This window comes from Dermochelys coriacea, chromosome 26, assembly GCF_009764565.3.
Source record: "Dermochelys coriacea isolate rDerCor1 chromosome 26, rDerCor1.pri.v4, whole genome shotgun sequence".
Classification (NCBI taxonomy): domain Eukaryota; kingdom Metazoa; phylum Chordata; order Testudines; family Dermochelyidae; genus Dermochelys; species Dermochelys coriacea.
The window spans coordinates 1,330,855-1,354,875 of NC_050093.1; the positions used below are offsets into that span (position 1 = coordinate 1,330,855).

At 38.3% G+C, this 24,021-nt stretch overlaps 1 pseudogene; it reads right to left on the reverse strand.

Moving 5' to 3' along the window:
* The window catches only part of LOC119848557, a 36,381-nt pseudogene that overhangs the window by 1,593 nt on the left and 10,767 nt on the right, over window positions 1-24,021 (reverse strand).

Consider the following 24,021-nt stretch of genomic DNA (forward strand, 5'->3'; position numbering starts at 1 on the left):
CATACAGTTTAAATGCACTTAGTTGTCTCCTACACTGCTCTTCACATTTCCGCTTAGACTGGTAGATTTCATTGCCTTTCAAGTTTTCTAGTTTTCACTGGCATATGGAGCCACAGTTGTATGTATCTTAAATATTAATTTTTCCCTTTTCTATTGCAATTTTCCCCAGTATTACTGAATTCAAGCCAATTTTCTTTAACTCCTTTTACAGCTACAAGCCTGACTTTCTGAAATCAATTTTTTCTGATACTGTCCTTTCTAGTACAACAGCGTATTTTAGCAGTGTGTGTCCATTATTGCCTAGCTCACTTGTTTGCTTACGAAACCGTCTCAGAAGTAAAAGCATACAGTTCCCAATGCACACCATTGACTGTACATTCAACCATCTCATATTCATGATCTTGTTCATGAACTCATCACATCCACCACTGCCTAGAGAGATCCCAGATCTGTAAATGAAGGCTTGGAATTAGTTAATTAGGTGAAAAAAATATTTACTCATCAACTTGTGAGTCCTCCTCCTTTGAGCAGAATCTAGTCAATTCATTCCATTTTACGATCATGATGATAGAACCAAGAAGGACAGGCAGAAAGATACAGAAACTTAGCAGCAGCCAATTCTTCCAAGTGTCTTGGGCAGCTCTTTCTAAAACCATATCTAGAAGGAAAACACATAACAGATTTCACAAGTCCAAGCTGCTCAACTCCCAGCATTCTGTGTCGTTTATAAAGGAGAAAGAGAGAAAGTTATCTGATATTATAAAAGCATACAGTCCTTTCTAGAATAAAATATTGTTTCCATTTGGTTAAAAAATGAAAATTGTGATAACTTTCTGTACAAGTTTACTCATTTCCTGAATGTCCTTTATACTCATGGCTTAATAATAAATGAGGGTTACTTACTGGAATGAAGTCCTTGGAGTATATTGCCTCTGCATATCCACAGTCTGTGGCATAAATATTTAGAGCAGTAAAATTGTTGGGACCACATACAACCACCCTCATAGGGTGACCAGATGAAACGGACAAAATATCGGGACACAGGGGGGAAGCAAAAAAGCCGCCGAGCACCCAAAGCCGCAATATCGGGACAAATGGCATCCTGACTGCGCATCGGTCGGGATGCAGGAAAAGAACTAAAAATCGGGACAGTCCCGATTTTATCAGGACATCTGGTCACCCTACATCCTCAGGACCTAGCATTCAGGACTGAGGTTACTGAAAGTTGACAGACTCACTCGTCCCTTAGTTCCACTCACACAGTTGTAAGCCTGATTGAAAACTCCAGTGAAGTAGGGTGCATGAGTGTGGATGAGCAGAGGAACTCCAGTAACCTTCATTTCTTGTTCATGAAATTGCATAGGCACATCCTTGCTCTTGGAAGATTAATATGCAGTTACTACCCAATTAAAAGAGTATGGGGTAGGATCAACTGAGTGGAAATTGTAATACTGCTCTCCCTAAAGGGGCATCTGATAAAGCTTCCAACTCAAGAAGTAGCTCATATTTCAAAAGGCCTGAAATATGTTTTCCTTGCTTTTTTTTTTTTAGTATATCAGGAATATAAAGTCTTCTGTCCCTCTCCCTTGTTTTTGCTGGAAGTTTCACTTGGAGGACCCAGAGCAGTGGATTTGGGAGCTCAGGAGGATGTTGAATAACAAAGAGTTTTTCTTGTGAATGTTTGTTAGGTGTTTGAAGTAAAGTTTTAAATAGTTTGAATAGAGTCACTTCTGACCAGTCAATCATATTTCACTTCCTTGACATCTGTGACATCAAATGTACTTGGTCATCAATAGTGTCTTCTAGGAAAAACAAGGCTGGTAAGATCTGAATTTCTGGCATAAATTAAAAGGAAAAAATCCAAATCAAACAAAGACCCACCATACACTAACATTCAATTCCAGACCGTCTTTATACATCATAAAGCAGAATTAAGAACCAAGCCCTTTTTTTTTTTTAACCTTTGCAGGTCAACTTTAACATTGAGCTTGTGAAATTTTGACTCCCCATTTGAGACTATATGGTTTAGAAAAAAAACTGACATTATAATAATTGCGGTTTAGGTCGAATTCAATAATCATCTTCAGTAAAAGTTTTAGATTCACAGCAGCACCAATTTCTCCTTCCAGACTGAAAGCTTTCTAGTGCAGAAATTATCTTTATTCATGTACCTTGTACAGGGCTGAGCCCATTGACAATGCTTAACCAGAAAAGAAAAGAAAGAAAATCTGTAAAATGGGGGATTATGCAGTAAAGCTTGGATATCACAGACCCTCCTCACCAACACTGGAATTTTTTACCCAGCTTCTGTTTCAGTTTTGGTTGCAAGTTTTAATTCCACACAATTGTTTTCCCTAAAGTATTTTTTTTTACTTTCTTTAGACTTAACAGTTTTGAAATCAAAGTCATGCATTATGTTTTAAAATTAACTTCAAACAAAGTGAATATTTGTATTTTGTAGTTTAAATATATAGGGATCAATTTTAACAATGAAGAAGAGAGAAATGATTGTGCTAACTAAAATGGACAGAGTGCAGGCAGGGATTATGAAAGCTTTCCATGCAGTCCTATCCTCAGATGACAGATATCTTCCAGATCTCAAAAACATGGTACAATATGGCTTGAATTGAAGAACTAGGCAGTGTGTTGAGAGAGATGATTCAGATCCTGGTGTATTAGCCCAGTGTGCCATCTATCTGCCAACAGAGGCTGTATATTTGTTTATAAGATAATACAATACTTCAGCATTTTCTCAATACAGACACTATTCTTATTATTATTTGTATTATGGTAGTACCTATTATATAAGTAGGTCAGACTCTGCTCTCAACTGTGTCCGTGTAAATCAGAAATAACTGAGGACTAGAATCTGATGCTATGTCATTAAGCAAATGAAGTCTAGTAGTATTATTATTTATTTGTATTTATTAAAAACTAACAGAACATATTGGGACACTCTGGAACCTCAAAAATTCCAATAAATAAAAAAAAATCCCAGCAACCTCAGAGTAATATATTAATATTTAGTAAGCACATAGTACAAAAAAATAATACCCAAATGCCTCATTTCCTGTATTACAAATCTTTTCTTTTTTCACAAAAATATAGAATTTCAGTTTACAGGTTTTCCTCTTAGCTACCCCATCACTGGTGGTGTGATTTTCTGGATATTATGATCGTATGCTTATCTGAGATGCCCATCCCCAGAGTATCCTATCCCCACTCTTTTTCAAAAGAAAAGGATACTTGTGGCACCTTAGAGACTAACAAATTTATTTGAGCATAAGCTTTCGTGAGCTACAGTTCACTTCATCTTGATGAAGTGAGCTGTAGCTCACAAAAGCTTATGCTCAAATAAATTTGTTAGTCTCTAAGGTGCCAAAAGTCCTCCTTTTCTTTTGTGAATACAGATTAACACAGCTGCTACTCTGAAACCACTCTTTTTTCAGTTAGAGAAGAGTCTCTGAATTCAGGTCAGTGAGATACAGGGCATTTGATTTACCAGATTTACTTGGATTACTAACCAAAGTCCAACAATCGAAGCCCACTGTCAATACTTCCCCCCACTGGAGAGCCTTTCGTTTTGCAATCTGGAGGATTCCAGCCAGGATGTACAATGACAATGTTTCTTACTGTTGCATACCTGAAAACACAGGGGAATGTAGCAAAATTACTCATTTAGTGAATTTTCCTCAGAGCTTAGTACTGTTAGGTACCTTCTAAGACAGTGGATTTCAACCTTTTGTCATTGTGTGGACCCCTAGAAAATTTCAAAGGGAGGCGCAGAGGCCCTGTGGAAATTTTAGACATAGTCTGCGGACTCCCAGGGGTCTACGAATCACAGGTTGAAGGACTACTGCTCTGAGATTACACTTTTCTTGTCAACCTCCTTGTTCTAGCTGAGACCTGCTAGAACTCATCCTGCTCCCACTGATATCAATATGAATTTTGGCATTGACTTTAGTGGGACAGGGTCAGGCCCAAATATTACTGAATAGTCTGACACTTCAGAAATACACCAGACAATGAACTGAAAATAAGACAGGCATCTAACCGCCTCAAAAAACTGAATAAATATAAAGCACAAACCCCTTCGAGGCAAGTATGCTATACTGTACTATTCCTTGCACCAGAGAGGTGGACTGACTTGCCCAAGGTCAACACCAAAGTAATGGCAAAACTGAAATTAGAACTCAAGGGACTTCCTAGTTTTCCCTGCTGTCCTCAATCCACTACACCAGAATGGTTCCTCCCATTATCTGCAGCCATGTTAATTTTTTTTATAAATCTACACTACTTTAGGTCATGTGCAGCTCCCTCCTGTTCAAAGATACAGATCTTGGCCCTTATTTGATTTTTTTTTTTTTTTTTTACTAATCTGCCCACGCAATTCATTTCATAGTTATACTGTGCATAACAATCTCTTCTCTCACATTCTAATTTTGTTACTGGTTCTAAGAAAGAAAAATGGCTTAAATTATTTTACTCAATTATTCCCATAAATAACTGACAGTAGCATAGTGATTTTGGACCCCAAGTGTAAGCCCAGAAGGGCTTTTACAGCCAAACCATAGACACTACAAAATGAGGTTTTATAAGAAAGAACTTCCTGAACAATATTAATAGAAGCAGTAACATCAAAATAATAATATTATTGTTACTTACTCCATGACCGTTGCATTTTACTTGTGGATTACAATCATATCCCAGGACTGCATAAAACTGGCATGTGCGGTTTATACAAACCTAAACAACAAATAAACCCACAGCATAAAAAATTCCAATTCAAATAAGTCTGACAATCTTAGCATTCAGTATACGTGCTGCATGCTCTGAAAAGAAGCCTAGGATGGAAAGGCCATAATATTACAGCTTTGTGGAAATACTCTAATGCTTGCCAAAAGGTAACTGGCAATGCAGAATGAAGACAATTTTATTGTTGCTGTCTGTATTCTATAGGAGTTGCAGATTAAGAAGGAGTTGCAATGAAAGAAAATATACTGTTATAACCACATCTACAAATAGCATGTATGTTTATACTTTTAAAAACAAGGCAAAAGCATTTTGATTTGTCAATACATATGTTTTCTTAAACTGAATACTACTGTAACTGCTGGTGTTCCTTCCCTCCTCTGGTATAGTTTATGTTCCATAGGCTGCTGAGTCCATTGCTAAGGGCCACTTTGTGCCTTGCCCTTAGAGGGGTGCATGAGATGTGGGAGGAAGAAAAGGTGCTTTTTTTATTCTGTTGTGCAGCTCCATTATGGGCCACACAAAACTGCAGTTGCTTGCAATGCCGAGTTGGGGAAGGGAGTCAAAGAGTCCAGGGACTCTCTCCTCCTTGCAACCCTGGGGTACATCCCAAAAGGGAAAGAAGGCCATAGCCTCATACCCCCTCTGCAGTGATCTGTGGAGAGAGACTAGTGCACAGGGCAAAAGTGTGGAAGAATATGCTGCACCCATGGGATACAGTAGCAGGCAGCTCCCATGTGCATTCGGGAGCTTCAGGAATTCTGACTCTGAGCCTCCCCCTGGGTGGCATGGATTAGCATCACCCTTTGTTCTGGGCTGTGTTCAATTTCTATCTTTTTTTATCATGTCCCCTCTTATTTCGTTTCTAAAGTAAACAATCCTAATCTTTTCAATCTCTCTTCATATGACAGTTTTTCTTGCCTCTAAATACTCTCATCACCCTATTCTGAATTCCTTCTAATTCTGTAATATTCTTTATGAGATAGGGTGACCAATGCTTCACACAATATTCTAAATAAAGGTTTACCATCAGTTCATATAATGGCATTATAATATTTTCCATATAATTTTCCATCCTATTCTTTATGCATCCTAATATCTTGTTCAGTTTTTTGACCATAGTTGCACATTAAGCAGAGGTCTTCAATAAATTATCCAGAGTGATGCCCAGGTCCCTTCCTGAGTTGATACATTTAATGCAGAACCATGCAGAGTGTATCAGAAGTACATATTTTCCCCACCAATATGTTTTGCTTTGCATTTGCCAACACTGAACTTTATTTGCCATTGTGTTGCTCACTTACATAGCTTGGTTATGTCTTTCTGAAGTTCCTCACAGTCTTCTCTGGTCCTGACTACCATAAATCGCTTTGTGTCATATGCAAATTTGCTACTTCTTTGCTCACCCATATCATTAATAAATATATTAAACAAAATTGGACCTAATACAGAACTATGAGGCATCCCACTGTTAATCTTTTGCTGTGATTAAAACTGCTCTTGCTTCCTGTCTTTTAGGCCAGGTCTATACTACACATTTTTTTTCAACGTAGCTCTGTTCAGAAGAGTGATAGACTTTGGTTTGTGACTGACATACCTACACCAGGAAAAGCTCCTACTGTAGATGCAATATCTCTACTGGCAAAACTGTGCCAGTTTACTTTTGCCAGTAAAGTATATTTCGCTCAGGAGGGTTGGAATAACCTATGCCTGAAAAAGCAGACTTTTGCTGTTATAAGCTGTTTCTACAGTAGGAGTGATTTTTTACAACACTTTGCCTCAAACCCTGTGACTACTTATTATCTTTAGTAGCCTCTTGGGAAGGACTTTGTCAAATTTAAATAAATTATTTCGGCTAGTTCTCCTTTATCCACTACTTTACTGACACATTCAAAGAATTCTAATAGGTTGGTTTTCCTTTGCAGAAACAATGTTAGAGTCTATTATCTCATGATCTTCCAGATATTTTACTATTCCATCTTTAATTATAATTTCAGCCAATTTATCAGGTACAGATGTAAAGTTTACAGGTCTGTAATTCCCCTGGATCACACCTAGACTCCTTTAAAAGCCGCATTGCTACTCTCTGATCCTCCGGTTAGTCGATGCGGGATTTTTTTGAGAGAGATAGCAAATTTTTATGAGCAGCTCAGTCACATTGTACTTGAACTCCTTCATAAATTAGGCCTCTTTCAGTGCCTGTGTTGGCCAGAATTCTGTCCTCCATTTGTACCACTGCTTATTATTTTAGTAAATATTTGTTTTTCAATTATCTTCTACTCTAAAACCACATTTCAACCTAGATTTTATTTTTTATGTTGGTGGAGGAAGGAATCAAAATCAGGCTTAGAACATGATCATGGTCGTACCCTTAAGTAGGGTAACACTATTTTGCAGCTCCCTAATGACAATTACTTAGATTGTAAGCAATTTGTGGAAGGGACTGTCTTTTTATATATGTTTGTATAGCACTGACCACAATGTGAATAGGACCTCTAGGCACTACTGTAAAACAAATAATAATGATGATTAAGTAGTAATAAAGTAATTCTCTAACACAGTTAAAATACATTATAGTGAATTAAAACAAGGCACAGGGATTAGTCATGTGGCGAACACTAAAGGTCTACAATAATCATCCATTAATCACTCCAGACTGAAAATTTTCCTCTGGTGTTAAATGAGAAAGTAAATAAAACATCAGTAATGAATAACCTTGAACTATGTTGCCAAAGGGTAAATATTTCTAAAACTTAATCAAGTTTATAAAGTCCAAATACATACTGACATTTTAGATGCTTATAAAATATTTCCTTACTTTACCAGGCCCACACTTTGTGCCTTCTTTAACCAGTAGAGGGTCAGTCTCTGTGGGTGGCTTCATATAATCTAAAGATATACATACATGCTCTCGCACTTGAGCATAAATGATAGCAGCTTTTTCTTTAGTGAATGGAATGCGACTTGGATATGTACAAACTAACTTTCCACATGTGACATCCCTATAAATTTCAATAGCAAAGGAAAATAAAATGATACATGTGACATCTGATTGATCAATACATTAGAAAAACGAAACTGCAGAAAACAAGTGGGGTATTGCACATATTAGATCGATATAAAGGTCATAAGCAGAGCAAGGAAGGCAGAAGACTGATCTTTGAAATAAGGAGAAAACTGATGCACATCCACCAGATTACTCTTGCCTGCAAATGGGAATGAGGCCACAGTGGGGCACACATAAGAACCTCAGAATGGCTATACTAGGTCAGACCAAAGGTCCATCTAACCCAGTAGCTGTCTTCCGACAGTGGTCAATGCCAGGTGCCCCAGAGGGAATGAACGGAACAGGTAATCATCAAGTGATCCCTCCCGTCACCCATTCCCAGCTTCTGGCAATCAGAGGTTAGGGACACCATTCCTGCCCCAATAGTTATGTGCTTCATGGACATGCAAGGATTACACTTAAGGTCATGGTTTTTTTCAGTTATGTTCATTCACGGCCCATGTTGGATCATATTAAAGAAGTTCTGTATTAAAATCACAAATGAGTTTGATTCCCCCTAGTTTAAATTCCAGGGTATTACTAATTAAGAGGTCTTTTGGTTTTTGGTACTGTTTCTCTCCCTCTCTGTGTGAAACTTGCAAGCTGCTAATTGCGTTAGTATATTCTAAGACAGAGTCAGTTCTCAAAGCAATTCTTTGTAACAACAACTACTCACACAGAGAGAGACTCAAAGCAATACTCTGTAACAACTTCAGTTCATAGCACCCAGAAACAGCACCCGCCCTTTTGTTGTATTCATCTCGCTTGTTAACAATTGTGATTAAAATAGAGATAGAGGATACATGTGGAGAGATGCTTGGTGTGGATAATAACTGAATGATCAGGGAGGTGTCAGCCTAAGAATCCAGTGTCCATCGGCTAAGAAGGAGTCAAGTGGAAATAACCAGAGGACCCCCCGGATGGCAGACTGGAATCTCAAGAATGGGAGAACCAAAGAACAAGATAACATCTGGCAGCACGGAGCCATCAGGAATGTGCCATCTGCTGATTGATTCAGCAACAGCATGATGAAGCAATTCCCACAGACTGGCATAGGAAGAAATTCCTATAAAAATGGACTCTAGAAAGTGAGAACTTTGGGGTCTGATTCTGCAAACCAATTTCCAGGAGCATCAGATGTGCATCTGACAAGGCCCTGCTCCCTCCTCATGTCTAGACCACCTGGCCAGTGGCTTGGCATGAGCAACTCTAAGGCTGGTAACTATGATAACAACCTTGCAGAATCTGTGTGTGTGTGTGGGTGGGTGGGTATGTATGTGTATGTATGAATGAATGAATGTGTGAATAAATATGAAATTGAATGGAATGTTATAGCTATAACTAACTGCTTACTATGAAAGAAAAGGAGTACTTGCGGCACCTTAGAGACTAACAAATTTATTTGAGCATAAGCTTTCGTGTGCTACAGCTCACTTCATTGGATGCATTCCGATGAAGTGAGCTGTAGCTCACGAAAACTTATGCTCAAATAAATTTGTTAGTCTCTAAGGTGCCGCAAGTACTCCTTTTCTTTTTGCGAATACAGACTAACACGGCTGCTACTCTGAAACCTGCTTACTATGATTCTTTCTGTATTCACAATAAATGTGGCATTTTGCCTTTTCCCCTTTAATAAGATCCTGCTGGTTTTTATTTTATTGGTATAACATCCACACCTCAACCTTTGTGTACCATGTGCTCTTCTGGTGGAAGAGGAAGCAGGTGTGCAAGGCACTGAGGTCTATTCTGTCCAGTGTGGAGCATCACACCTAGTCAATAACCTTACTTGGGTCCAAGCACAGCTTCTGCTAATCCTTGCATTTCATGCTACAGGATCACGGTCTAGATGCTCACCAACTGCACATTCTTTGAGAGTGGCCAAGGCTAATGTATACAGAACACCTGAGACTAGAAGGATATCTTATAAAGAAATTAAAGCAGCCTTACTACTGAACAGATAGTAAACGTTTGCACCGTACAGTAGAGGAAAGCAGAAAAGAAATATGTTTTTTCCTTCAAAACATACATCCAACTACAGATCTGAAATCCTTTCTTCGGATCATTCCCACAGTGTCCAAACCTATCTGTTTGACTATTGATTCTTCATAACATGCAAGAGGAGCATTTTAGAACCTGTAAGTTTTGAGATAAGATTGAGTATAATTAAAAGGAACACTAAATCATTTATTAATCTATTAGTACTTCTAACATGCCTATCATTGCTGTACCTAGATGCTACACATGGATTAGAGAAAACCAGGAAGGATAAAAATCTGTATTAAAAAAATCAGATATCTTTCTGTTCAAATTGTATCTTTATTTAAATTAAATTATGTTTTTAGAAAGAAAAACGTAACTTATTTTAAAATTAAATTTCAAATTGTAACAACCTATCTTAATGCCTAAATTTACTATAATCTACTAATCATTTAAATTAAATACAAAATAATATTAAGCAGTACATTTGCTGCTGAAGTTTTAAAGAAGTCAAACCACTGAACTGGTGGAAGTCACTGACTAAGCACCTGAACCAGAGTTTGCTGAAGTCTTAAACAAGCTTTAGACAGCAGTAGCCTCTTCTTCAGGTGCAAAGAGAATAATTTATACATTTCAGTTTATTCAATTAGTTCAGTCCCATAACTAGTTCATTCAAAGTTGAGAAACCAATTGGCAGATGTAAAAGCAGGAAAGCTTGTTTCCTCTTCATATCTAAGAATAAAAAGTAGGTGTGAGAGGATAAGATCTACTAGATTCTAAAATCATGAAGGAAATGGTGACCTGAAGCAATCAATTTGATTCACTAAAATATTTTCTTTGTTTAACAAATCCATTAGTTTTAAAGTAAAACATGTTTTGATAAATTTCTTGTGTATCCAGCACATTTATGGTTGTTTTATTTAACTAATTTTTAAAAATTGTAAATGTTGGTTTTGTGCAGTTTTAATTGAATTCCAATTTTCATCCAAATAGAGCTTGACACAAATCAGAAATAAAAAATTAATCACCATTTATTTAAAAAAACCGAAATGCTCATTCATAATTTCTAACAACAAAAAAGCAAAAATAAAGAATCTGAATAAGTGTATATTATAGCTATATAACTGCTTAAATAAATGTACATATATTGTACATCGCTCCTGATTATCAACAGGTAGTACCAAAATTCAAAGTAAAGGCTATATTTAGTTGCAATTCAACATGTTTTAATGGTTAAATCAGTGAGAAGCAACCCTTCTCTAGGAAACAGTGGAAAAAGTACAAATGCAAAACGTGATTAAATTTGATTATTTAGATCAGGTTTCCTGCTGCTGATTTGAATAATGATTAAATTAAACTACCCTGCAACAAACGTGAGATCTGTTCAGAATTGGTTTTTAGTCTGCTATTTGGTTAGCAAAAAAGAAGACATATTTTACAAATTAATTTTAATTTATAGTCACCACTTCATTTTACTTTACTTCTATAAAATCTAAGCTTCTGGATAACCTCCATGCCTTTATAACAATGTGTAATATCACTGACAACTTCAAACAAGTATCCTGGCAATTCTGTTCCTCATTTCCCCATCATCAATAAAAACGGAATAAACATGGGTTAATAACTGCTATATGCGTTTGGATTATGATGGAAGTGGCTATGTAAGTCTTTATTATTAATGATTATTATTATTATTATTCAGCATTAGTGGAACTGGATTTTAGAACAAATTAGAACATATTGTCTCCTACCTTGCCATAGATCCTCTGACACGCTTTATCAGCAGACTGGACAACGTCCTTTGTAACAAAAGGCAGTATTGTGTTCGCATCTGTGTCCATTCTGAACATAAAGATCAGCTGGACAGAATGCAGATGACCCATTGCAGTACTCATTGAGATCACACTGACTATCAGCCATGGGTCTACATTTCTTATTCTTTGCCTTAAACTAGAAAAAAGTAGAATAAGGAGACTGTGCATGGTTTACAAAGATTATGGTCTATAATGTTTAAATAACAGAATTTATGTAAAGCACAAGAAAAGATACTTACAGCGAATAAGAAAATAAGTAAACACCACCACCACATATATGCTGTTTAATGGGTTGTCACTGACTGTGATGATGTGAGAATTCTTTGTAAAATTCTTATATACTATATGTAGGACTCCAGGTCACTCAGGGTTCTTTTAAATCATTTTCATCAATTTTTCCTTGTCATGAAACATAAATTGATAGACTGCCAGCCCTCTGACAGAGTGGCCCTGGTGATTTAGCATATGGTACTCTTCCCCTACGGCAGTACAGAAAAAAATGTCCCACCATGATGCCAGGAGACATCATACTGTTAGAGGTGTCATCTTTTGGATGACATGTAAAAATATGATCCTTAATCTCAGAAATATTTCATTTTAAACCCTAATCCTGCAAAATTATGCACATGTTAATTTTACACACGTGAATAGTTCCGCTGACTCTGTCTGGAGAACTTGTTCCACTAGAAGCGCAGAAGTGGGATATATACCAATCTGAACTTCAAAGAAAGGAAGAGATCATCAAACCCTAGTGCTAAGGGAACCCTTATGTGGGTGAAGTAAGGGAACTGAGCGGAAGCACAAACTGTAGATAAGGCACTGGACTGGGACTCAGGAGAGCTATGTTCAATTATCATCTCTACACAGACAGCCTTGACCATGGGCAAGTCACTTAATCTTTCTGTGCTCTGTTGCCCCAGGTATAATATGGTGATAATACTTCCCTCTCCAGCCTTTGTCTGTCTTGTCTATTTAGTCTGTAAACTTTCTGGGGCAGAGACTAGCGTCAACTATGTTTTGTACAGAAATCTGTATAATTAAGATAAACACAGAGGTGTTTGCACTCCTTGTGCAGTACTGTTCTCTTATTCTTTAAGTTGTAAAAACTTTCACATAGCACTTCACATTTTCAAAGAAGGCAGGATTATTTAGTGTCATGCAGGAGACTGTGATTGAGAAGATTTGTGTTATAATCCTGGCTCTGACTGGTTTATAGTGTGTCACGAGACAAGCCCATTGTAGCATAGTGCTGACTCACCACCATGGCACTGCCTGCGGGTCATCCAGGAATTAGCTCTCTCAGCCCGGAGTGCCCTCCATGTGCCAGTGTCTCGCCCTCTGTTACCTACCCCTCTGCAGTCCCTTTATCTCCCCCACATGTAGGCCCCACGTCCCTCCTGAACTAGGGTGCCCCTTACCTTGGGTGTGCTGCCCCTCACTCAGGGAACCCACTCCCTGAGCCCACCTCGCCTCAGTGACCCACTGCCAGTCCTCATCTTGCCCCCTTTACTCAGGGGCAAACTGCAGTCTGCAATGGCCACTCATAATTGGCTAGGGGGTTGGACCTGCTGCCTTTCCCCCGCAGCCCCAGTACCTCCTTAGGCCTTCCCGTCAGGCCTCAGCCAGGGAGGTCACCAGGCCTGAGCTCCCCCCTCAACCTGCCCCGTCCCGTCCCGTCCCGTCCCGTCCCCCAGCACTGCTCTGTTGAAGATAGATACCCTGTGCTCTGCAGGCATTTCAGTCCTTCCCACCCCAAGGCTGGAGTGAGACTGCCTGCCTCCTAGCTCACAGCCCTCTTTATACCAGCCCTATCAGGCCTGGATTGGCTGCTACCCCTGCCTCCCCTGATGGCTCCTTGGGGCAAGCCCTTTCCCAGAGCTGGTTTAACCCCTTTCTCTCCAGAGCGGGGTGCTCACCTGCTACACCCATGCAGTACTCAGGAGCTCCAGTGGAGCCCACTGTGGCACTTAAGTTCTACCAAACCCATGGATTTGTTGAGCTTTGACAAAGCTGATGAACTTCACCAGAAGTTTCTAGGCCAAGACATTGACTAAAAAAAGGAATAAAGAATTTTCAAAATAATATTTTTCCCCAAACATCCATATCAGAAAAGTGTTGTCTGACTGAAATTAAAAATGCTCATTAAATTGCTCCCTTTGGCCAAAGACCACCCAGGCAAATGTCAAGTACAAAGGCAGTTTTTCACAAGGTGCGAATATGGGTGCACACAAACGGAAAGCTGGTTTTCATCTTTAACTATGCAGTGAACAGTCTCTCCAAAATTTAGAATTGTGTTAAGCATCTCATAATCCTGAATATACACCTTACCTTACAGTTTTGGCAACATAATCCAGTACCACACTTTGCTCTTGGCTTAAGTCTACATTTGTTAGTACAGCATTTATCTTTTGCACACTCCTGAAAAATAAACCATAGACTCATTAGATATTCTAAAATTTTCCTTCTCTAAAGAGTCTGTCCAAGATTCTCATCCCTTAAGAATACAACTTGAAAGATCCCCAAAGAAAATGAGTGTCAAGCTACAAGGTTAATACCAACATGAAAACTGTTTATAAATATAAGTAAGATCTTCAGTGACTTTCCTAAATTTCAGCTAGGTACTAACTCTCAAAGCACCATTCTTCTAAACTGAGAACAGTGGAATTTTACACTACTTAGGCTTTCTGGTGTTGAGTACAAACCTTTGCTGAGCCACAGTCACACTGCTCTCCTCTTTCCACAATACCATTGCCACAGATTGCCCTCTTGTAGGACAGATTCAAATAGGGTCTGTTAGAGAGGCAGTCTCTCCCCTATGTTTCATAAAACTTTTGAAGTCTTTAATGCTGCAACTGCTAAAGGCTTTTACCCCATTGGAATATCTAAAAATAAATTATCAATGAAAAATTATACCAATTGAAGATATTTAAAGATCCCAGAGTACTTAATATCATTAATGCTACTTTCCAAAATATTCAGCTGAGGGTCTTTCACTTCATTTTGTAAATCTGTATTCAAATAATATTTTAAGAATAAAATTGGCAGAAATTAGCAACTAGAACATCATCCTTTTATTTATTATTGAGAAAGATATTAATATTCCTTCATCAGAGATATCGGCTAACTTAATTGTGTCTTTATCTTTCCAGGTAAAACATGGGATACCTAAATACGTTAGGGTTATTAACAGATAATGGAAATACATTTTCATTTATTTTCTTATAAACTAAAACTTTATGGGAAATATTAACAAAATCACATCACTGGATCATTTATAATTGCCTTAGTTTCCTTAAATCACATATACACAAACATTACATAAATTATAAAGTGTTACAATATCCTGAGCCATTTTATCAATATACAGATCAAATCTCCCTGTACTTGAGAAAAATAAACTGAAGTTGAACAATCTCATTGTAGAGCTAGATTCTGGTGATGGTTTTTGTAACACGGGCATCTAGCCCTAGATTTCAGTAAGGCATTTGATACCGTGCCACATGGGGAATTATTAGTTAAATTGGAGAAGATGGGGATCAATATGAACAAAGGTGGATAAGGAATTGGTTAAAGGGGAGACTGCAAGGTCCTACTGAAAGGCGAACTGTCAGGTTGGAGGGAGGTTACCAGTGGAGTTCCTCAGGGATCGGTTTTGGGACCAATCTTATTTAATCTTTTTATTACTGACTTTGGCACAAAAAGTGGGAGTGTACTAATAGTTTGCAGATGACAAAGCTGGGAGGTTGCCATTCGGAGAAGGATCGGGATATTATCCAGGGATCTGGATGACTTGTCAACTGGAGTAATAGTAATGGATGACATTTAATAGTGAGAAGTGTAAGGTTATGCATTTAGGGATTAATACAGAATTTTAGTTATAAGTGGGGGCTCAATTAGAAGAAACGGAAGAGGAGAAGGCCCTGAGTCTTGTTGATCATAGGATGACTACGAGCTGCCAATGTGATATGGCTGTGAAAAAGCTAATGCGGTTTTGGGATGCATCAGGAGAGGCAATTCCAGTAGGAATAAGGAGGTTTTAGTACCATTATACAAGCACTGGTGAGACCTCACCTAGAATACTGTGTGCAGTTCTGGTCTCCCATGTTTAAAAAGGATGAATTCAAACTGGAGCAGGTACAGAGAAGGGCTACTAGGATGATCCGAGGAATGGAAAACTTGTCTATGAAAGGAGACTTAAGGAGCTTGGCTTGTTTAGCCTAACTAAAAGAAGGTTGGGGGAGATATGATTACTCTCTATAAATATATCAGAGGGATAAATGCAGGAGAGGGAGAGGAATTATTTAAGCTCAGCACCAATGTGGACACAAGAACAAATGGGTATAAACTGGCCACCAGGAAGTATAGACTTGAAATCAGACGAAGGTTTTTAACCATCAGAGGAGTGAAGTTTTGGATTAGCCTTCCAAGGGAAGCAGTGGGGGCAAAAGATCTATCTGGTTTTAAGATTCTACTTGATAAGTTTATGGAGGAGATGGTATAATGGGATAATGGGATTTTGGTAGTAATTGATCTTTAAATATTCAGGGAAACAGGACTAATCCCCCGAGAGGGGATATTAGATGGATGGATGAGTTACCCAGGAAAGAATTTTCTGTAGTATCTGGCTGGTGAATCTTGCCCATATGCTCAGGGTTTAGCTGATTGCCATATTTGGGGTCGGGAAGGAATTTTCCTCCAGGCAGATTGGAGAGGCCCTGGAGGTTTTTCACCTTCCTCTGTAGCATGGGGCATGGTTGACTTGAGGGAGGCTTCTCTGCTCCTTGAAGTCTTTGAACCATGATTTAAGGACTTCAATAGCTCAGACATAGGTGAGGTTTTTCATAGGAGTGGGTGGGTGAGATTCTGTGGCCTGCGCTGTGCAAGAGGTCGGACTAGATGATCAGAATGGTCCCTTCTGACCTTAGTATATATAAATCTATGAATCTATCCATTAAAAACTAGAAAAGATATGCTATAGCTCAACAGAAGTTATTGATTTGATGAACAATTACCAGGTGAGGTTCTATGGCCTGCGTTATGCAGAAAGCAAGAATAGATGAGCATAATATAGTTCCTTTTGGATTTATGAACTCATTTCATAAATTAATTGCCACCAGCTTCTAATGATTATTTGTCACAATTGACCTAGGCCCCAATACTGAAAACACTTCAGCGTGTGAACAATTTCACTGAGTTAGTCACAGGCATCTGTTTCCATAGGGCCCTTTGGCTGGATTTGACTGAGTGACAGCAGGGTTCCTATTGAGAGTCCCTGAGCCACTGGTTAGCTTATTGGCTTGTGAACACTTTCAGAAGATTTCTAGAGTAGTACAGAGTACCTCATTTTTAGCTTGTCTGATCTGATCTGAATTGACTATATATAAGTAATGTCTGGTAAGACATACGTTATTGAAAATACAATTTGAGGCTTAGTCATATGACCTTGTATGTTTTATCCAAAAAATAATTAAAAGCAGTTTCCTGGAAAAGAGCAAAGTAATGCCCAGTGAATGCCATGGGAAATTTTGCATTGTTACATGCATGCAATCCCACAGATTTCAGTGAGATTGCCCCCTTATTGCGACTTGTCCAACAGAGTTTAGACTCTTTCCACCACTTTCAAGGGTTGGAAGGATTTTAAGCACATGACTGCCAGTAACTGTAATGATCATGCCAAATTTTGAAAATTAAACCTTTCCATGCAGAATCACACAAACAGAAAACTAATTAATAAAGCATTACAAAAATATGAACAAGCCAACAATGAATTCTGTTCCACACAAAGCTGATTAATACAAGGAAAAGGTCAAAAATCTATAATCAAAGCCTACTATGAACCTTTCAATAAAACATGAATAATGTATACTTGCATTCAGATGTGAAAAAATTACTTTCAGATATGTTCTTTAGAAATTAGTTTTTTTTGGTATGCATAACTGGCACCCAGACTTCCATTGTCAACAGACAATTTGAAGAATCTCACACTTCACACAGAGCGACCTCACACACACCTTAAATAATCCATGGTCATTATAATGATTGAACTTGCCACAGGAAAACAGTTCATAATAAATAATAATATAATAACGTCATGTTACATGAGGTATATAAATAAAAATCTTACACTGCTTTGGTGTTCATTATACAGATGGATCCAGAACACTGACAGTCCCTAGAATCATTCATATCCTATTCCCAGACTAAGCCCCAGCAGCTGTGCAATGATGACTGAAAATGTCTCCAGTGTTACAGCCCTTTGATATATAAAGAAAAATAACTGAAAATCATCATCAAAGTAACTCAGTTAGCAACAAAAACTATGATAAAATTCTAAACCTTTCTGCTTCCTGCCCTGTAGTCAGGTCATATTTTATAAAAATGTCCGTACTTTTATGTAAAGAATCAAGATGCTTGTCTCAATACAAGGCCAAAGTTCATGCTGACTTACATTGTGGAAACAACTCAAATGAAAGCATGAAGATGCCCAGGGTGTGAAAAACCGTGCAGAACTTGATATGCGATATGAAAAGAAATGCATATTGTATTGCATATGGTACTGTTAAGATTCAATCCTGCAAAATGCTAATTTCTGGCCTTGATGTAGCAAAACGTTTAAAATTGTGCTTAACCTTAATTCATGAACAGGTCCCAAGTTAATGGGACTGCTTAAGTTTTGCTGGATTAGTGCCAGAGTACTCAGCACCGTGCAAAGTAAAGCTCTAAAGTACTTTAAAGGGCTAGGAGGGGACTATAGAGCAAGTAAAAACCTAACCTTCAAAGTTCTACTGCAAATTTTTCTAACCAGTGCCTAAAGTCAAGCATCTAAATGCATATCAAGGCATCTAATACAATGAGTTTTTCACGGTGCTGAGCACCCACCACAACTCCTTCTGAAACCATGCATCCAATGAAGTGAGCTGTAGCTCACGAAAGCTTATGCTCAAATATCTGTTAGTCTCTAAGGTGCCACAAGTACTCCTTTTTTTTTTTGCGAATACAGACTACCGGCTGCCTCTACATCTGAAACCAGGGTTTACAATGTTCACTAGCAATTTAGACCATAATACTATACCAGAGCAACTCCTCCAGCATAGTTTCTGAGACAAATCGATCCTGCAAATGTTGCCCCTAACATAATTAGGGTGGTCCTGTAACTAAACACAAAAACAGATTCTTGAATATACTATGTTCTTCGTAGCAGTGTTTAAAAGAACAATGTTGTTTGTGTCTTATAGTTTAACTTTTACTTTCTATTGTTTACCACATAAACACTCTGAGAAATCTGAAAATATTTTGTAAACACAGTACATCCAGAATTATATTTATAATAATTCATAGTATCTGTTCTATTACTTTTACAAGAGATGTTTGTTGGTCATGTGGAATTGTGTTGGTCCATGCTATGACAGTCTAGAAGATTTCCAGTGTGCCTTTTTAATAATAGAGAAATGTTTTTACTTACACAAAAATATGCCATGTCATGTGGCCGAAGAACAAGGTGAGATTCTTTCCATTGTAAAAACCTTTGTAGTATCTCATCAGCTTCCCCTGTTGTGCGAATTTTATTATTATCTGTCCAAAACTCCAAGGAAGACAGTACAATTGTCATATTAAGGGGTGTAAACATCTGAAAATACAACAGAAGAAACAGATGTTCAATTACGTTTTATGCATAGCAGTATTTCAATTTTATAAAGAATAAGCTAATGGCCCAACTTAGCAAAATGGACATCACACAACAGCTCTTGGTTGCGGGGACACTTCTCTCCAACACCTGTAAAACTAAAAGGGGAATGGTGAGAGAAAAATGCAAGCAAAATATATAGTGCTTGCCCAGCAGACCAAACCCAACAGTTCTGAGAGGAGGGTTTCTGTAAATAAAGAGAGGATTCATAAGTAAAGCATATATTCAAATAAATAACAGGTTATAAGCCCTAACCTTGATCATGTCCACAACACTACAATTTCAGAGGCAAACAAAAACTTTCCTTTTTTTTTTTTTTTTTTTTAGTACAAAAGGCTGAATGATGCGGGGGGAAGGATTTTCTGATTGGCAGCTGTTTAATAAGCCTAGAGATGCATCAATACAGCAATCTCTTCGAAGCTCCTCCTCCTTTGTGAGACATAAAGAAAAACTGAAAACTGGAAGCACTGAGGAGCAACCCTGGCTGGTGTCAAGAGTTTAGTAATATCAGGGCTCTGGACCAGTGATTACAGAGTGGAGATCTGTTACTGTTTGTATCTCTGGAGAAAAGCAGACACCTAGAATCAAAATGACTTATGGCAAACAGAAAAAAAGATAACAAAGCTAGACAAAAACTTTATAAAAGAAAAATACAAATTAGAAACCAAAAACAAAAGAACCAAGTGTCAAAACAAATGCTAAGAGAGGAATAAAACAATTTTAGGGCTTGTCTACAGGGGAAAATTTTCCAGTTATACTGTTATAATTATACTGGTATAGTTAACAGTATAATACCCCTGTGTGGACACTCATATCCTGGAGTAAGGGTGGCTTTTTTCAGTTTAGCTTAAACTGCTAATAAACTAAACCAGAAAAAGGGACTCTTATACCAGAATAAGAGTGTCCACTTTGCGGGGGGGGGGGTTTACACTGGCATAACTTAGTGGTTTATATTCACATGTCACCTTATACTGGTATAACTTCCCCATGAAGACAGGCAGACAGATTTTCACTTTCCTGAGGAACACAAATGGACAAAACTGGGGACGGTATCCTGCAGAGTTCCTATACTCCCAGATGGATGAGAGCACCAGGGTCTGTGGGTGGAATCTAGGGTTGATTATGATTGGCTAACTTTGTGAAAGAGGCTAAACCTGCCCACACTAGGTGCTAATGTGTTTTTAAACAGCACTGAATTAAAACATGTTAAATAACATATCTGTCTGAGGCAACAAGTTTAAAAAAACCACCTTTTTAACCAATCTAGACAAGACTTCAGAGAAATACAACACAAACTTGAGGTGAAGCACTTAAACATTTTTTCTCTAATTGCTATAAAGATCTCCTGGCTGTCATTAGCCAAAAACTTGAGAGCCAAGAATTAAAATCAAGACTAAACAACTCCCTGGAGAAAATGAGAAAATCTAGAAAATCTTTGACCTTTAATAACATTAAAGTAAAACATCCAGATGTCAGTTCAATATGAAACAAAAAAGGCAGTAACTTACACTGTTGACAAATCCAAGAAGCTGGACTATTTTCTGTGTTATAACATCCTTGTCTGAACCCAGATAGTTGTACTGGAAAATAACACAATTCTTTAAATAACAGCTAAAAATCATTACAATACAACATTTTTTTGGTCAGTCATTTCCCGGATGAAGCAGTGGAATGTTCACATGAGCCTCAACTTCTGAGCATTTAAATGTGTCTAATTATTTTAATTCTCAGTTTCCTTCCAATTCCATAAACAAAATATGCATCGATCCTTTGACAAAATGGATACTATATATCTGATCATTCCAGATTCCATTACTTTAACCGACATCCATGACTTCTTTGGCTTCAGCCCGCCACAGCAGCAGGGCTGGAGTAGCTGTCAGCCCCTGCCCAGGAACAATGGCAGGAGAGTGGCCTGGGGATGGAGCAGTCCCCAGGGTCGGAGCAGCAGCCTGGGACATGAGCAGTTACCTCAGGAGCAGCAGCTGGGTCTGGAGTAGCCCTCAGGGCTGGAGCAGTGACCAGGCTTGGTAAGACCCCACTGCAGGAGCAGCTGGGGTTGGAGCAGTGGTAAGCAGTCAGCCCCCGGTGGGGCTCTGACTGTTAGTCCTCCCCACCCTTGAAGGGTATTTTTAGTAAAAGTCAAGGAGAGGTCACAGGCTTACGTGAATTTTTGTTTATTGCCCATGACCAGTCCGTGACTTTTAATAAAAATTCCCAAGACAAAATCTTAACCTTACTGATTATTACATCCCAGACCTTTAGAAGGACAGCCTTATAACGATGCATTTTTATGACAATCTTTAAAAACTAGTGGAGATATATGAAGTAAAGCAAATTTGACTGATATGGACTTACCAAACCCTTGTCCAAAATGACATATGTTTCCAGGTATCTGGGGATTTAGTGACATCTGACATTGACTGAAAAAAAGCCTTCAACATTTTGTAATTATTTCAACATTTTACCTTTTGTATCACTTATTAACACTGTGAATATGAGGTACATTCCTTAACACTAGATTTTTAGCCTGAATACCTATGCTCAGCTGTGCTGCTCAAAAACACCACCATCATCCTTTCATGGAACGAGTTCTATATTTCTGAAAACAATCATAACCTTAAAAACGTACGGTACATTATTTGTTAGACTAAAAGATTCAGTAATACAAATAACAATAACATTCCAAAAACTTCAGCATAATTTGGTCTTAAAATTTCTGTACCACAATATTAAGAAATAGAGATGAGTATAAAACAAACAGACTACACAACTGATAACCCCTTTGATAATGACACTCACTCTTCATTATTAGCAAAACTTCTGAACCAAGGAGCCACAGAAGTAATATGCACAGCTGGCCAAACCAGCCAAATTCCATCACTTTCCAGATACTTGAAAAGTGAAAAATTGGATAGTCTGATGCCAAATTTTAGTCTCAATCAAAAAATTTCCCTCCCACTCCACTCTATGAATTGGTCTCCCTTGTCCAATGGAAGCTTCTAGGGGACCAAGGCCTTAAGCCCCAAACATCTCTGGAGAACTTCATGCCTCCTATGCCATTTGGGTCTTATTTTTGCCCTTTGAAATGCCACCAGTTCTCTGGTGGGATAGTTAAATGTCCCTCCAGTCAGTCTCCACTCTCAACCACTGGCACCAGAAACATCTTGTCTGTTGTCTCTGTGGTCCTCAATACCTTCTTTGACCCAGCAAATAGGATCTACACATGAAGTTCTAGGAGAGGGATTTTTCTTCTGTGGAAGACCAGGATTGAAAATCCATCCTCTAAACAAGCCACGGTAGACAGGCATCAAGAGTGAGTAGTTAAAGTTGAAGTAGGGAGCCAAAAATAAGGCATGACTGTCTACATTTGCAAGTGGAAATTAGACCTGCAGTTTAATGCTGTCAGTGAGACTCCTACTCAGGGAGATTTACAGGCGTTATCCTCATTCAAACACCTGAGGCCGGAGCTGTGCATGTGTGGTTAAAGCCATCCTGACTGAGATAGAACTATTCCCCTGAATATGGGTCGCTATTAGTAACATTGTGTCTGCAGATACCGTGGTGACACAGAGCATCATGTTCAGGCTAATGGATCACACTTCTTTATGAATAACTTATTTCCAGTACTATTGTTTCTTACCAAAGTTATGGCTCTCATATGCCCACTTTCTGCGTATCATGCACATAATTAATAATTAAATCCAGATTCAAGACCATCACAGTGAATTTCCTGTGCCCTGGATTTCAGGTTAGACATAATCTCTATCATTATGATAAAAAGCGGCACTCACTTCAATATCTGTATGCAGCTTGTAAGACACCTTTTCTGTCACCTTTTCTCTCCCTATATCAGAGTAGTTGTTTGCAAAAAGTGGACTCTCAATGTTTTTATTCTTTATTTGATAAATAATGTGGTCAAACCCAGGTGAAGAATCCAAGGGTTCAATTCCATAGCTGGCATTCTCAAACTGCAATAGCCCTCTGAAAAAGCAAATAATGTAGGTTACATAAAGTTATAAAATGATCTGAATTAATCTGCCATCAGCTTGAAACCTTAAATGTTAGATACGATAGTGGGGGCACCATTAAAAACTCAGCATTTTCCAACTGTTACCACACAGTAGTGTCTGGGATACTGAATTTTACTAGAGGTATTATTATAATTAATTATATTAAAATATTTCATTACTTGAGCCCAGAGCAGGTGCTGAGTGTCACAAGTGAATTGGGAAAGCCTTCAATATCCTTGGTAGTAGCAATCATCCTAAATTAAAAAAAATGAAAAATCAAAGAAAATGAATAGCTTGCTTATCAATAAGTATAGTTCTCCAACCAGGCCATCTCTACTTATCCATACATTTTGGAGCTTCCACAGACACTTATATGGAACTTGAAACCATCTAAAAATAGAAGTGTGGAGGTAGAACACATCTCAGTATTATGACGCAAAATCTGAGGTCAGTGCCTGCCAGAGCAACTAGGCAGGGAGCTGGAGAGATGAGTGAGGGACTATAGGAGGAGGAACCTTTCCCCAAGTCTACAGAGTGGCTCCACAGCTGTTCTGCACAGGATACTTCATCCTAATGGTGAAAGTAGTCTCTGCAAGGCCTTTACATGTTTCCCTGGAAGGATAGGAGAAAGGAGCTGGGAAGATCTGCATTACAGATCCCCCAGACCATTCCCCAGCATGTTCATACTCACCCTGGACTCCTCCCCACTTTGGAGAGACGCCAAACCCGTAAAAA